The sequence below is a fragment of the Lutjanus erythropterus genome, chromosome 12, assembly GCF_056507025.1.
Source record: "Lutjanus erythropterus isolate fLutEry1 chromosome 12, fLutEry1.hap2, whole genome shotgun sequence".
Taxonomy (NCBI): domain Eukaryota; kingdom Metazoa; phylum Chordata; class Actinopteri; order Lutjaniformes; family Lutjanidae; genus Lutjanus; species Lutjanus erythropterus.
The window spans coordinates 33,930,034-33,944,331 of record NC_139328.1 but is presented as its reverse complement, the minus strand read 5'-3'; the positions used below and the strand labels follow the sequence as shown (position 1 = coordinate 33,944,331).

The 14,298-nt window shown below is 38.4% G+C and overlaps 2 protein-coding genes across 2 annotated transcripts in view; one reads left to right on the top strand and one right to left on the bottom strand.

Annotated features, from left to right (window-relative positions):
• LOC146318283 (uncharacterized) overlaps nt 1-14,298 on the top strand; it is a 151,375-nt gene that overhangs the window by 48,224 nt on the left and 88,853 nt on the right. The window lies entirely within an intron of this gene.
• The window catches only part of LOC146318286 (uncharacterized), a 228,298-nt gene that overhangs the window by 146,439 nt on the left and 67,561 nt on the right, over nt 1-14,298 (bottom strand). The window lies entirely within an intron of this gene.

Here is a 14,298-nt window from a genome sequence, read left to right as displayed (position 1 = left end):
CACTGATTCCAATTTTTTTGGCTGATTCTAACTTTTTAACGGCCTGACCTGCTGATACTGATTTTTGCTGATTCCGGTTTCTGGAATCTTTCTGTATAACTGTAACTGACAACATTCTCAAGCATTTTTGCAACTTCTCGATGTTCATAATGAAACACTGACTATGAAATATCCATTAAATACTATTTCACATTTTCTCCATAAATTCTCCAGGTTATAGCTAGGCCTTATTATATTATTATAGTAAGATTATGTACTAGAGGGAACATGATCTTGCGAGATCTCATGGAATCTCTCGGGATTTCGTGGGACACAATTTCATGTGATCTCTTGTGGAACCAGATGTAAGCAAAGAGGAGACTGATGAGGTGCAACAATTTGTTGTAGTAAAACTTTGCAGTGGGGAAAACAGAATGTCAAGTTAAAGGAGTCTGGATGAGAAAATGTTTGAGGAGATTCATCAACACAGGTTGTTTATTCTTCAGTCAGAATAGGAGGTGAGATTTTAACTGTTTCTCTGTGAACAGTAGTGTGCTGCTGGCTAACATTAGCCTGACGAGCTACAAAGTTTACGGCTATTTTACATTGTCAGCTGCTCAGTTGCTGCGTCTCCTTTTAGACTGTCTGTCTTCTCTTTATCCTGTTCTTGGAATCTATCGCTAACACCAACTTCATGAGAGCATGTGTCTGAGTGTGTGTGGCTGTGATCAGCACTTTTGTGGGTGTTATATTAGTTCAGTGTGTGCTACGTGCATGATGTGACCATCGTGCAGAGCATGTGTCTGAATATGATGGGCACAGAATTGGATATGTGACGCTGACTGGCTGGTCACTGGTCAGGGACGATCATGCTGAAAACCGTCTGGTTCTGGTCTTTGACCGGTTGATCAATGCATTCCTATGTGAAACACATCATCCATAAAGAGCGACAGGCCAAAACTTTGATATCTAACTTTAAAAAATGGAGAAAAATGTAACATTTCTACTCTGCCCTGCTCATATCATCTTTATACTTTGTCCTCAGGCTGATTCAGTGGCACACAGTAGACTATCAGTTTACAGGTTACCACAGTCTGCTGACCTGTATGATTGAGCCTGCTGCACAGTGGGTTTTAGTAAGAATGCATCCATAGATCTTTTTGAGCCATACAGCTCTGGCAATTTTCTCAAAAAACTCTGTGAAAATCACCCTCCGTTGACTTTACCACTGAGGTAGTTTTTCAGTCTTTGTTGTAGCTCTGTTTCCTTTTCTTTGTGGTTGCCTTACTCCCCATCATATTTCACTAGACTGTGACTTTGCAGTTAGTCAGGCTATTAAAATGAACTAAACCTTAACTATAAACTAACACTAGGTGTGGAAAGAAAAATGTTTTATTCAACTGAAATAACTAAAATAAGATACATGGAGATTTACTAATCATTGAGAAAGAGGTCATATAATGAGATTTTGATGTTAGATTGATTGGATTGGCTGGCTAACATAAAATAACACATACAGTTTTTTTCACTTTGGTCAAATTTGTCAGCACAAGAAGCATGAGGATGCATTGGTGGATATGTTTATTGAGACTGTCCACATGATGGTGAGTCAATTATTTCACAAAGTGTTGTTTGTATTATAAAGGGCTGGGCAATATAATGATATATTGTATTGTGATATAACAATAGATATCGTGATAGATTTTAGATATCGTTATAATGTGATATGTCAGAAGTGTTGTCTTCTCCTGGTTTTATAGGCTGCATTACAGTTCAGTGATGTCATTTTGAGAAATTACTGTATACATATTTGCCTTTACTCACTTAGGCGTTATATCCACATTACTGATGATTATTTATAAAATAATCTCACATTTTGTGAAAGCACCAATAGTCATCCCTGTAATATTGTTGCAATATAATACAACAAACCCTCAGCCACTTCCACCCTTTGTAGTACACAACATATCATCAGTCACAACTTACACAATCAATAATTATTGATATTGACTGATATGAAACTTCATTATTGTGATATATCGCCCAGGCCTAGTATTATAATACTTATTCTGAACTGACTAATATCCCCATATTATAATAATGAAACAAAACCTAAAAGTAATAATGAAACTAAAATAAAACTTAATGTTTTTAAACAATTACAACAAAACTGAAACGAGTGAACCCACTCTGGAAACTAAGTGAAACTGAACTGACTTGAAAACAAAAATTCAAAACATCATAACAATAAAAACTATTAAAAAAAAATACAAATCTATAAATAACTCTGGCAGTTACTCGCAGGTTTTTTCTGTTGGGTGTAGTGTAGGCAGCAAGGATGGTGACCTTGACCTATGCACGCACAGTTTGACATCAATCACAGCCCCGTGATGACAGCCTTCACTGTTGTCTCCACAACTTTTTAGGACGGAAAATAATCATATTGTGATTATTTTCTTGCATGGGCAGGGCATCCCAGCAGCGCTAGTACTAGTTATTATAATTATGCTGTCAAACATTTTCCTTTATCAAAAAATTGCACCTTCTGCAATTTGGATATTGCACTTGTCCACATTGTGGTTTTGATAATATTTCGATTAACTGTGCTGCTCTACAGCCACTGGATAAAGCCAGCTTCTAGAAAATTGTCTGTCCTGCAGTGGTTTGACTTTAGAAAACTAGAGCCAATCAAACTGTGGGACATCATATCAATATGGTGGATGTGAAACAAGGGATGAAAATGTTGTACAGTACCACATAAAGTTCATCATGGTCCCTCCATAAATATTTATCAGAGTGATAAGCAGTGTGATAAAAGGTAATCATGTTGGAAGGGAGAGTCAGGACTGTTCTTGGTGACAGTTTGATACATTATGTAAATATTCTATTTTACATCGAAATACTTAAATAAGCATTTTTACTTTTCAGAAGAGCATTGTGATATTATTATTATTGTTACATCTTTTATGTAATTATCTAGGGGTGTAACAATTCACTCATGCAGCCGATGCGTCAGACTTTAATGTGCAAAATACGAGTGCATCAGCTCAGACGGCCTGTATTGGTAAAAAGCTGAACATGAATCGGAAACAAATCGATGCAGCATTAGCGTATCAATACATTTCATTAGGATGTGCATACGTTTAATTTTTGGCATCAGAGAGCTGCCACTGTAACTTTCCTCCGTCTTCTCTCTACCACTGTCTCTGCCTGCACCGCTCTCACTGGACACCTGCTGCCGCACTCACAAAAACAAGCGCTTCCCCCTCCCTCTCTTGTGTCTCCTCTTCATTTACTTAAAACAGACAGTGCTGAAAACAGCGACAGAAGTGACATTGTACCGCGTCACACCACCAAACTTTCATAACGCTTAAGTGTAGACTAAGTTTGTGTTTTATAAGAAAGATGAGAAACGCTGCTGCAGTTCATTTATGCAAAATGTGTCTGACAGCAGAGAACAGAGACACGAGTCTGACCCACAGAGACGTCATGTCACTGTGAGAGCAGGTAACACGTCACTGTTCCTCCACACTGATCAAAACCACAGAACTCTTCATATGAAACAGAGCAGCACATCATCTTACTGCAGAAATACTTGTGTATCAAATAGGTCTCAGTCAGTGAGATACACACCCCTATAATTTTCATCTTATGTGTTGCTACCTCATTTTTGCCTTGTCATTTTTGTTTTGTTACATCTTTTAGGTAATTTTAATCTTGTTACGTTATTTGTCTTGTTACGTCTTCTATGCCCTTTCATTTTGTTATGTATTGTTATGTCGTTTTCATCTTATGTTTTTTTTCCTCGTTTTTTTTTCTTGTTAAGTCATGTTTTGTCATATTTGTCTTGTTACACCATTTACATAATTTTTGTCTTAAAGTTTTCATGTCATTTTCATCTTATGTTTTGTCATTTTTGGCTTGCTTTAAAACTGAAGTAATGATCTTTTTTTTGGAAAATATATAAATATGAATATAGAACAGATATTTGTGTAGGGAGTAAAAGTAATACTCATGTAAAAAACAGATATCTGAAAATTCTGTGTAAGTACACTAATAAAGTATTTGTACTTAGGTACTCACCATATCTGGTGGAAAGTAGCCAAGATACAGGAGTGCCAAATGGATTTAGACCATGCAGAAGACAACTGGTGCTAGTCTTTCCAAGAATCTCATGGAGTCAATAGAAAAATGATGATATCAGCAACATCAGAGGGCAAGGATATGATGGGATATATAGAGGTGTGCCAGCTATTATAAAACAGAGCAATGAAAAGGCATACTTTGTGCATTGCTATGGGAGTCAGAACTGTTCTTGGTGGCAGTTTGATACATTATCTGGATATTCTATTATACATAAAAATGTTAAATTAAAGCATTTTTACTTTTTAGATGAAGATGCTGATTTTATTATTCTGATTGAGCATATGGCAAGGGACAGTTACATCAATAGTGGGCTTATTCAAGGAGATCCAGAGACTTTGACTGGAAGGAAACAGGAATTCAAAAAGTACCAATGGTTAGAGTACAAGAATATGACAGATGCAGCTTTTTGTTTCCCTGTGGAGTGTTTGGATGTTCTGCAAACTATGACAGGAAGTTTTCTGTTGAGGGATTTAGAGATTGGAAGTCAGCTTTGGAGACTGAAAGGTTTTGCCAAACACAATGCAAGCCAACAGCATATTGAAAACTTTTAAGTAGCAGATGCATTCCATGTTTTTCAACTGATGGAAGAAAAAAGCTGAAGACAAAAGAAAGGGAGAATGGTTATGTTGCTTTCCTAAGGCTAACAGACATAACCTCAACACTAGTGCTCCTGAAATGACCCTTTCAAAGCCATGATGAAGAAACAGATCATAGATGAAGTAGACAAGATGCTTCTGTGTGCTGTGATACAACTCCAGACTCCTCAAAGCAAAATTAGTTGTCTGTCATTCTTCAATTTGTGGAATGCAGCCAAGATACAGGAGTCCCTAATTGCTTTGGAGCATGCACAAGACACAACTGGTGCTGGTCTTGCCAAAAATCTCATGGAGACAAAAGAGAAATATGGTCTTGATGTCAGCAACATGAGAGGGCAAGGATATGATGGCTGCATGCTGAGTCTGCGATATGTAGTGGTGTGCAAGCTATCTAAAAACTGTGAGAAGGCATACTCTATTACTGTGATTTAGTTGTGATTGATATGTGTTGTCAGAACATAGCCTCTTGCAACTTATTTGGTATCACTGACAAACTCCAGTCTTTCATCGAAGGTTCTTTCAAAAGATTTGCTCACTGATGCCCAAGAGGAGATGATAGAAACAACCAACACTGAGTGCCAGATGGGGAGCACAAACTGACACAATTAAGTAATCAAGTAATTTGAGTAACTCCATTACTGAAAAAAGAAGCCTCGAGGCAAATAATTTGCCTTGAGGCTTTGTTTAAACCCAGACAACTATACAGCGCTCTGTGTTTTGCACATAGGGATGGGTACTGAAACTTGGTATTAAACAGACCCCGGAGCTGAATTATATAAGACTGAGGTATTGATAAGCTCCAGTGTTTCAGGCTGCAGCTCTGCTACAGAGTCCTTATTACCATGGATTCTGTGGTGTAGACATTGGGTTGGATCCAGACCAGTAATGCATTTGATTGGGACACAGCAGGAGCATTAATGGCACTAAGAAAGCCATTGATTTTGAGTCCTGTCTTCAACTGGTGATCTTGTGAAGAATTCTCACAGTGACTAGTATTCTCTCAAAATACCTCCAGGGTGAATACATGGATATCAGCACAGCTGCAGAACTCATGGAAGACTGCAAAACAGAGCTGTCACTCGTGGAGTGAAGCAGAGATGGCTGGCCAAATTTGAATGTTTAAAAAAAAATTACAAAGTATAAAAACCATGGCTGGTTTCAGATCTGCCCCAAAAATACTCAACAATATCTGAGTCTTTTCGCATGATTTCAACTAGGGATGTTCCTGGCAACTAATTTCCCTGTCGATTAAACGCGAAATTTCATTTAGGCTAGTCGACTAGTCTAACACTAAGAAAACACTCAGAAAGCAGTTAAAATTTAGCAGATTTCATTAATTTATAGTGTTAAACACTGTCCGAAAAAAATACTGTGTATTAAGAGCTATTTGAAGTTGTTAATCACAGTCTACAATCACCAAATCGTACTTTAAATGCACCTGAAATGCACGCTACTTTGTGCTGTGCAATACAAGCCTTACACAGTAATGTACAAAACACGACAACTCACTAAACGCTTCACCTTTTCAGACTGAAGAGGGTCACAGTGTCTGCGGGTAAAGGACCCAGAGCTGGCTAACGTTAGCAGTGCTAGCAGCCGCAGCAGCTCCACTTGTAGGTTTATGTCCATGTATGTGCTTAATGTGGGCATGTTTCTCCAGTCGAGTGAATATATATCAGCTTATTCTGTCATTCTGTTAACATCCGGGGTTGCCAGCGTGATTGGTTCATACATGCTGGGCGAGAGGGGCTGCCGTCTGACAGTGCTGACTAGTGGTGGGCGGCTGCATAAAATCTTAGAGGCAACAGATAACTGGCATTGTGCATGAATGAAATATTGATAAATATTTTAAACGACTAGTATTTCTGGTGCCGACTAGCATGGGTGGGGACGTTTAATCGTATAGTCGACTAATCATGCGCGTCCCTATTTTCAACAACTATTTTCGATGATGTATAATGTGTTTAGGAAAAAAATCCCTCTTTTCTTTACACCATCTTGAAGCTTTGTTTGAATCGACTCCATGTAATGTTAACAAAAGGTGAATTGGGGAGCTAATATAGATACACTGTCGGTTACATTGCCACAAGAAAAATGAATAAATGTTGGAGTTATGAAATATTCATGGGACAGTCCGCCTCGCCAACCTCACTCACAGCCATAGATGACTGTGTTGGAGACATGAACTTCACAAGAAAGAGTTCCATTTCGTTAGTCTATGTCTTGCTGCTCAACTCCTCTTACTTCTTATTCCTCATTTCTCTCCAGCTTTCTTTTAACATAGACATTTTCTCATGACTTGATTTGCTCCTTTCCTGCTGTGAGGCTATGCTCTGTTGCCCCCTGATATAACTATCAGGGCATTGGCTTGATGTGAAGCAAAGTAGAGAATAATGGAAAAAAAGAAGGATGAACACCTGTCGAATTGGATCATGTGATGCATTGAAATCTGTTCCATAAGCTGTTGGCCATTTTGTTATTTCATTAGTTTTTCTGTCAAGTACCGGAATTAACCACATGCTAATTGGGATTCATGAACGAGGGCCAAGTCATTATTTATTTACTGGGTAATTGGCATATGGAGACGAGTCAGTTTTCTCAGTAAATGAAAATATTTTTAGGGAGGTTATTACAACAAATGACCATAACTTATACCACGATGGTTATGTTTATTGTAGTCTTCACCTTGAACAGTGATTCATTTTTTCAGATCCCATGTTCTGTTGCACACAGCCAACGTTTGCAGGAAACTTAAGACTGAACTCTGCAAAAATGCCCTTCTGCTGGGGGAATTCCATTCCTATGGAGAGGACTGAAAAGGGACTTGGCTACATTTCAGACCATGTGAACCGTGTCTTCACTCATGTCCACACTGATGGGTTTTCTTTTCTGACTTTTGTCTCTACTCTAGACCTTTTCCCTTTCACATAGCAGTTATCGAAAAGTATTTATGCAACCTGATTCCAGTTCATGTTACGCTGAAAGAGTGAACACAAAGGGGATCATTGGCTACAAGCAAAAACACAATGAAACAAAGTTAGTGTTACCGGGCTGAACTCCTGCTGGACTGATGAGCTGATGAGTGCCAGGTGTGCAGGCAGTCAGGTTGGTGTGCAGGTGATTGGTTTCTCCGGCTGCCAGGACAGAGAGAGAGACACCCACGGCACACACAAAGAGACAAACAGGAAAGAAAGGAGAAAGATGGGCGACACAGGAGGAGAAGGAAATGGAGGAAAATGCAGAAAAGTGGGGGCACAGTCATGACCAAGACTAGAGTGTATAACATTTTGTGCATGAGGACTGAGGCATTGGCAGTAATGACTTTCTTTCAGACTAGGTGCTGGGTTAATGCTTTCCCATATCCTCATCAGTATCAGTATCAGAGTACTCAACAGGAACATTCAGCATCCTGTCCGTTTTCTCATCTGTTGCCTCATCTGCATTAAAGAAAATATATTCATTTTTAGTTTAGGTTTAGCCGAGCCTTTCCTCAGTAAAAGAGTATCCATGCTGGCAGCTTGCTGCAAGGATCCTAACATTATTATTATTTGCATTTATGCAACAGTTTGTTTACCTTTAAAATAGGCATAATGCTACTTTATACTAGAGATGCATGATTACTATTTTAGAGGCTGATTCCGATTTTTGAGGGCCTGACCTGCCAATTCTGATTTCGGCCGATTCTGATTTTCAGTCTTTCTAAGAACCATAACTGACAGCATTCACAAATATTTTTGTCATGACCGACTATGACACTGACTATTAAATGTTCATTAAATACTATTTCACATTTTCTCCAAAAGTCCTCCAGGTTACAGCCAGGCCTTGTTATATTAAGATTATGTACTAGAGGGAACATGATCTCGCAAGATCTCATGGAATCTTGTGGGATTTCATGGGATGCGATTTCATGTGATTTCATGTGGAAGCAGATATACACAAACCGGAGACACGGTGCAGCAGTTTGCTGCAGTAAAACTTTGTATTGAGAAAAACAGAAGCAGAAGTTAAAGGAGTGTGGAAGAGAAAATGTTTGAGGAAGTGCATCAACACAGGTTGTTTATTCTTCAGCCAGAACAGGAGGTGAGATTTTAACTGTCCCTCTGTGAACAGTAGTGTGCTCTTGGCTAACATTAGCATGAAGAGCTACAAAGTTTATGGCTGTTCTGCGACACTGTCAGCTGCTCCATCTCCTTGTACACTGTCCTCACTTTATCCTGTTCTTGGAATCTATCACTAACACTGACTTCATGCAGACATGTCTGTGTGTGTAGTTGTGATCAGGGCTTTTGTGGTTGTTATGTTAGATCAATGATGTGACCATTGTGCAGAACACGTGTGTGAATATGATGGGCACAAAATCGGATATGTGATGCCGACTGGCCGGTCATGCTGAAAACCAGCCGCTTCCAGTCTCTGGCCTGTCAAACTGGTGCATCCCTACTTTGTGCAAGTCAAGTTTCATACAGAATGTTTATTTAATGCTTTAGAAAAGATTAATCATGTGCCAAGATAAATCCAAGATGCGACTTCATGGGCAGCACCAGCAACGTTCTACTGCAATAGTTTAGGGTAGTAATTGCTAGCCTGTAACTGTCAATTTTCAAATTGCTTGAGGTGTTTTTTCAAAAGAGTTAATGCACTCAATGGAAGATGGAATCATTTTCTGATTAAGTTCTGACATAGTGAACATTTAACTCGAATGACTAATCAGCTTTTTCCACTCTGACAGCCTCCTTATCACTCCAGTGACTGTATCCATGATTGCTCCACACAGATCTGATGTAACTTTCCTCACATTAATACATGAAGCAAACATCATCACATTTCCATTGTGTTTTTCTACATTGTTCCTCACTCAAAACACTCTTTTAAATACATCGTCTTGTTGTGCTCTCTTCTTCTGCAATGGTATAATAGATTTCTGACTGGAGAATCGGTGCCACCTATGGCTTATCTTAATTAAACAACTTGAAATTGCACAACAGTAGTGGATGGAAACAAGCATTTGCTTGTATTTTCTTTTGCTGATTTACTTGAAATTAAAATTTAGAATATATTGGGATCAAAACACAACTAATATTGGACTCAACAGTGCAAGTCTTGGGATTTCCTGGAAGCAGTACCTATCATTATAGACCTGTTACAAAGGGAGCTGAAAAGACTTGTTTATACATTTTAATGCACTGGCCTAAACTCAGGAAAGAATATTTGAAGCAGATAATCAGTTTTAATCACAACAGGAATTACCCCACACTGCATTGCACCATGCTTAGAAAGTAATTTAAAATAATATCTGCATCATCAGTGTCCTTGTGTCCAAGTCTCCTAATGACAAAACTTGCTTGGTGTCCTTAACCTGTAGTTTTTTTTTACTCTATGTGTTTGGGTGCAGTCAGACTCTGGATGTGATTTCCTAGTTGGCCTGAGGGACTGTGCGAGGTTGAAGGGCTGGCAGGGTAACATACACACAGCTCCTGCACTTCACTCTGGAGGAGCGAGGTTGGCTCAGCTGACATAGTAATTTTCTCCATGAGCTGCCTCAGCCACTGCAAACAGGAAACGGTTAGTCATGGCAGTGTACCACAGCACTGATTAATCTGGCAAAGATGGAAAACAACACTCACTGGCAAGCATTACTCCGTTCTGCCAATAGAGTTTGGGAAAATAGTTTGATACTCTGACTGATGTTTGGCCAGACTTCATTTCAAAGATAAAAAAAAGTTTGCTGATCATTTGTGAGATACACAGACTGCTACATCAGGCTTTAATAGGGGAACATAGTCACTGCTGAAGAAGATGAGCAGCTGTTTGGAGTCAAAGTTCATCATAGAGGCCTGTTGTGCTTGGATGCAGATGGACAGATATGGAACAAACAGAATTACCATTTAGCATCACGCTGGCCATGTTGGACATCAGGTACACTGGACTAATGCTCTACTATATGCAACAGACTTTAGAAAACTATTGTCATCTATTCTAACTCTAATTATCCTCCAATTGTACCACAATTGTGAATGCCTATAATCACACAAAGTCAATTCAGATCTAAATGCAAGAAGCTGTAGGGAGAACAGTTGAGTTGTTGCAGGGAGGAACACAAGAGTTTGTTCTTATTTCATCAGGTAATGTAGAGGTGTAACGATTCATTCATGTATCTGATGGACTGGACTTTAGTGTGTGTCAGTTCAGATAGCCTGTATTGGTAAAAAGCTGAACATGAATCGGAAACAAATCGATGCAGCACTAGCATATTGATACATCTCATTAGGATGTGCACGTTTCATTTTTGGCATCAGGGAGCTGCTGCTGTAACTTTCCTCTGTCTTCTCTCTCCCACTGTCTCTGCCTGCACTGCTCTCACTGGACGCCTGCACTCTATGCACTCTACAAATGTAGAATTAATTGAATCAAAATGTAAAGACTGACACATTGCATTGTCTTGTAATGCATCGTATCGTGACAGAGCTGAATCGTATTGAACTGAATTGTTGGCCATTTAAAGATTTATAAGACATCATATTGTTGAACATGTATTGAGATACATATCGAATCGGTCTCAGTCATTGAGATACACACCCCTAAGGTAATGTAATGTAGTTACACAGCCATATCCTTTATGACTGAGGAGATTTTTCCTTTAATTAACACGGCAGACAATGCATTGTATTAGCTTGTTGAATTAAAGTGATTGTTCAGCGTGATGCAGGATGATGTAAAATGTGAAATGTAAAGTAACTGAACAGATCCGTGGTTCAGATTGGTAACACCTTTGTATTGCAACCATTTTCAGTTTGTCATTAGTTATCAATATAACACAGAATTAAGTTAGCGAGTTCTATCCATATAGAAATCATAACAAAAGTAATCTCAGAGCATGTTACATAAAAAGCAGGTCTAGACTTTACTCTTTATAATATTACTGATAGAGGCACATTAGTTCCCACCATGAGCAAGCACTGAGGTGACAGTGGTGAGGAAAAACTTAAGTAATGATAATTAGGAGTTTGCTGTTATTATGCTTTTAGCAAATGTGTTTGATTCAACAAGAGTTGAGAATCAACTCTATTAAATTAATCAACTCCTATTTCCCAGTGGTGGAAAAAGTATTTGGATCATTTACTTAAGTATAACTGTAGCGTCACCAGTGCTAACCGCAGTAATAAGACACTAACATCTAGCTAGGTCCAATGAGCAGTTGCCTTGAATAACTCCTGGAGAGAGTTAAGGTACAGTTGAACAGTGACAACTTTATAGCCTCACAAAATTATCAAACAAATACAAAATGTTTTAATATTGTAAAATGAAAATAAAAAATAAAATAAATAAGCTGTGAACTCTTAACTTTGAGCAGTTGGACAGTGGACAATATTGTGTTGTTGTTTTTGTTGTTTTTGTCCCCGCCCTCAGTTGTTCCCACCATATACTGACAGTAAAAAATAACTGAAGTGAACTTGAATTGTTTGCACTTTAAAAGTATAATTTGTTTTATTGGATTTATTTAGGTTATTTTTCAGGGTCTTCTAATTTATTATTTATTTATTTTATTCAATTGTAGAATACTGTAGATATCATATTGAAGGTTAAAATTTATGTAACCAATTGGTTAATAATAAATGGGTCAGTTTTTCTCATACCTACTGTTGCTGACTATTGTTCTCTGTTTGAGTAATAGGGGTGGGTAAAAATATCGAAAAATCGATGCATCGAATTTATCCGCCCCCTAATTCAATATTGATTAAGCAAACCCTCTGAATCGATTCACCTCCTGGCCATTGGGGGTGCTGTGCGCAACATCTTCGTGTGATTCGCGTTTTAAGGACGGAGACTGCACGCGACCAAACAACAACAATATGTCTGCAAACTACCGCCAAGCTCTGTCCGCGCACAGAAGATAACAGAGTCTGTGGCCGTCTTCATTTGCAAGGACCTTCGACCGTACAGTGTCATGGAAAATGAAGGTTTTAAGAAGATGGTACACACACTTGAACCACGATACGCTATACCAACACGAAAACACATGACAGAGGTCGCCATCCTGAAGCTGTACACAGAGGTGAAGACAGAAGTTTATATGCACAAGTGAGCTATTATGGTGCTGCTAATGTTTTATTTTCAGATGTTTTATTGCCCAAAGATGTGAAGTAACGTACCACGTGTTATGGGCATGAAAATAAATATTTAAAAATTGCCAACAGGTACTCTTAATTATTTCTACTTCTTACTGAATCGATATTGAAGAATTTAAATCAATATCGAATCGAATCGAAATCGAATCGAAACCTAAAGAATCGAAATCGAATCGAATCGTGAGGTTCTTAACAATACCAGCCCTACTGACTAACATCACTTGATCAAGCCTTTTATAACATTCTACACTACAAAATAAGGAATAAAAGTATGTATGATTTGTGCTGATATTGTATTGGATCGATATCAGTATTGGCCAATACTCAAGGCTGCAATATCGGTATCGTATCGGAAGTGAAAAAGTTGTATCGGGACATCCCTACCTCTAAATGACAAATATGGTTTTAGTAGCCCGATATTTCATGTGGGTTACATAACTATTAGTGTTGCACTGTGAAAATAGTCCACTGAGAAGCACACATAATGGAACACTTCATCCTTTTAGTTGATTACTAATACTGAAATTCAAAATACATTCACGGTTTTTGGACTGGACAGGATTAGTACAGGTTAAGTACAGTACTTGAGTAAATGTACTTAGTTACATTCCACCACTGCTTTTTCTTTACCTGTAGTGCTAATAGATATAGTAGAGTACAGTGAAATCAGCTGTAGTGGCAAAGCTTCAGGGTCTCTATTAGTGATTCAGATGGCTGGCTCTGCAGTCATTCAGAAATACTATAAGCTGCATTGCTTATTATTGTAGAGTGTGACTGTGTTGAGCGTGTGCATACAACCATAGCATGTTAATACAGGAGGTACAGTGGTATAAGGAGAAACCTTCCCTGCAATCTAATCAGGACAGTTTAGCAGCAAAGGCTGCTCTACAAACAACAAATACCTTGAATCTGAGTGAGAAATGAGCCAAATGTTTGTACTAGCTACAAGCAAGGACAAGCTCCTACCTCATTTATGAAATATTTGAGTTTAATCCTTAAAGGAGAAATCTGTAATATATTAATATAATAAAACATAAAATGAGCATGATTTGTCATCAGAGATCAAGGAAACATCTTAAGTTGAAATACTTACTTCACTTGGCATGAACAATGCAGCCGTGGTGTCTTCTTTTGGAACTTCCATCCCAGACTGGAATGACTGTTTTGTCTGTCCATTTAACATTAATCAGAGTTCAAATTCATTTCGAATTTTTGCAGAATGACTAAGTGTCTGTTTAAGTAGTGTCTTATAAGCCCATGAGGGCTGGGCACCTTTCCTTTGGTGCATGACACTGAAAAAAATAAATAAATTACCTTACCTTACCATATGAAATAATTACTAATCTTGTAGAAGGTGTAGACCAGGTATGTCCAAACTATTCCATGAAGGACCATGTGGCTGCAGGTTTTTGTTCTTACCAAGCCGGAGCACACCAGGCTTGACTCAT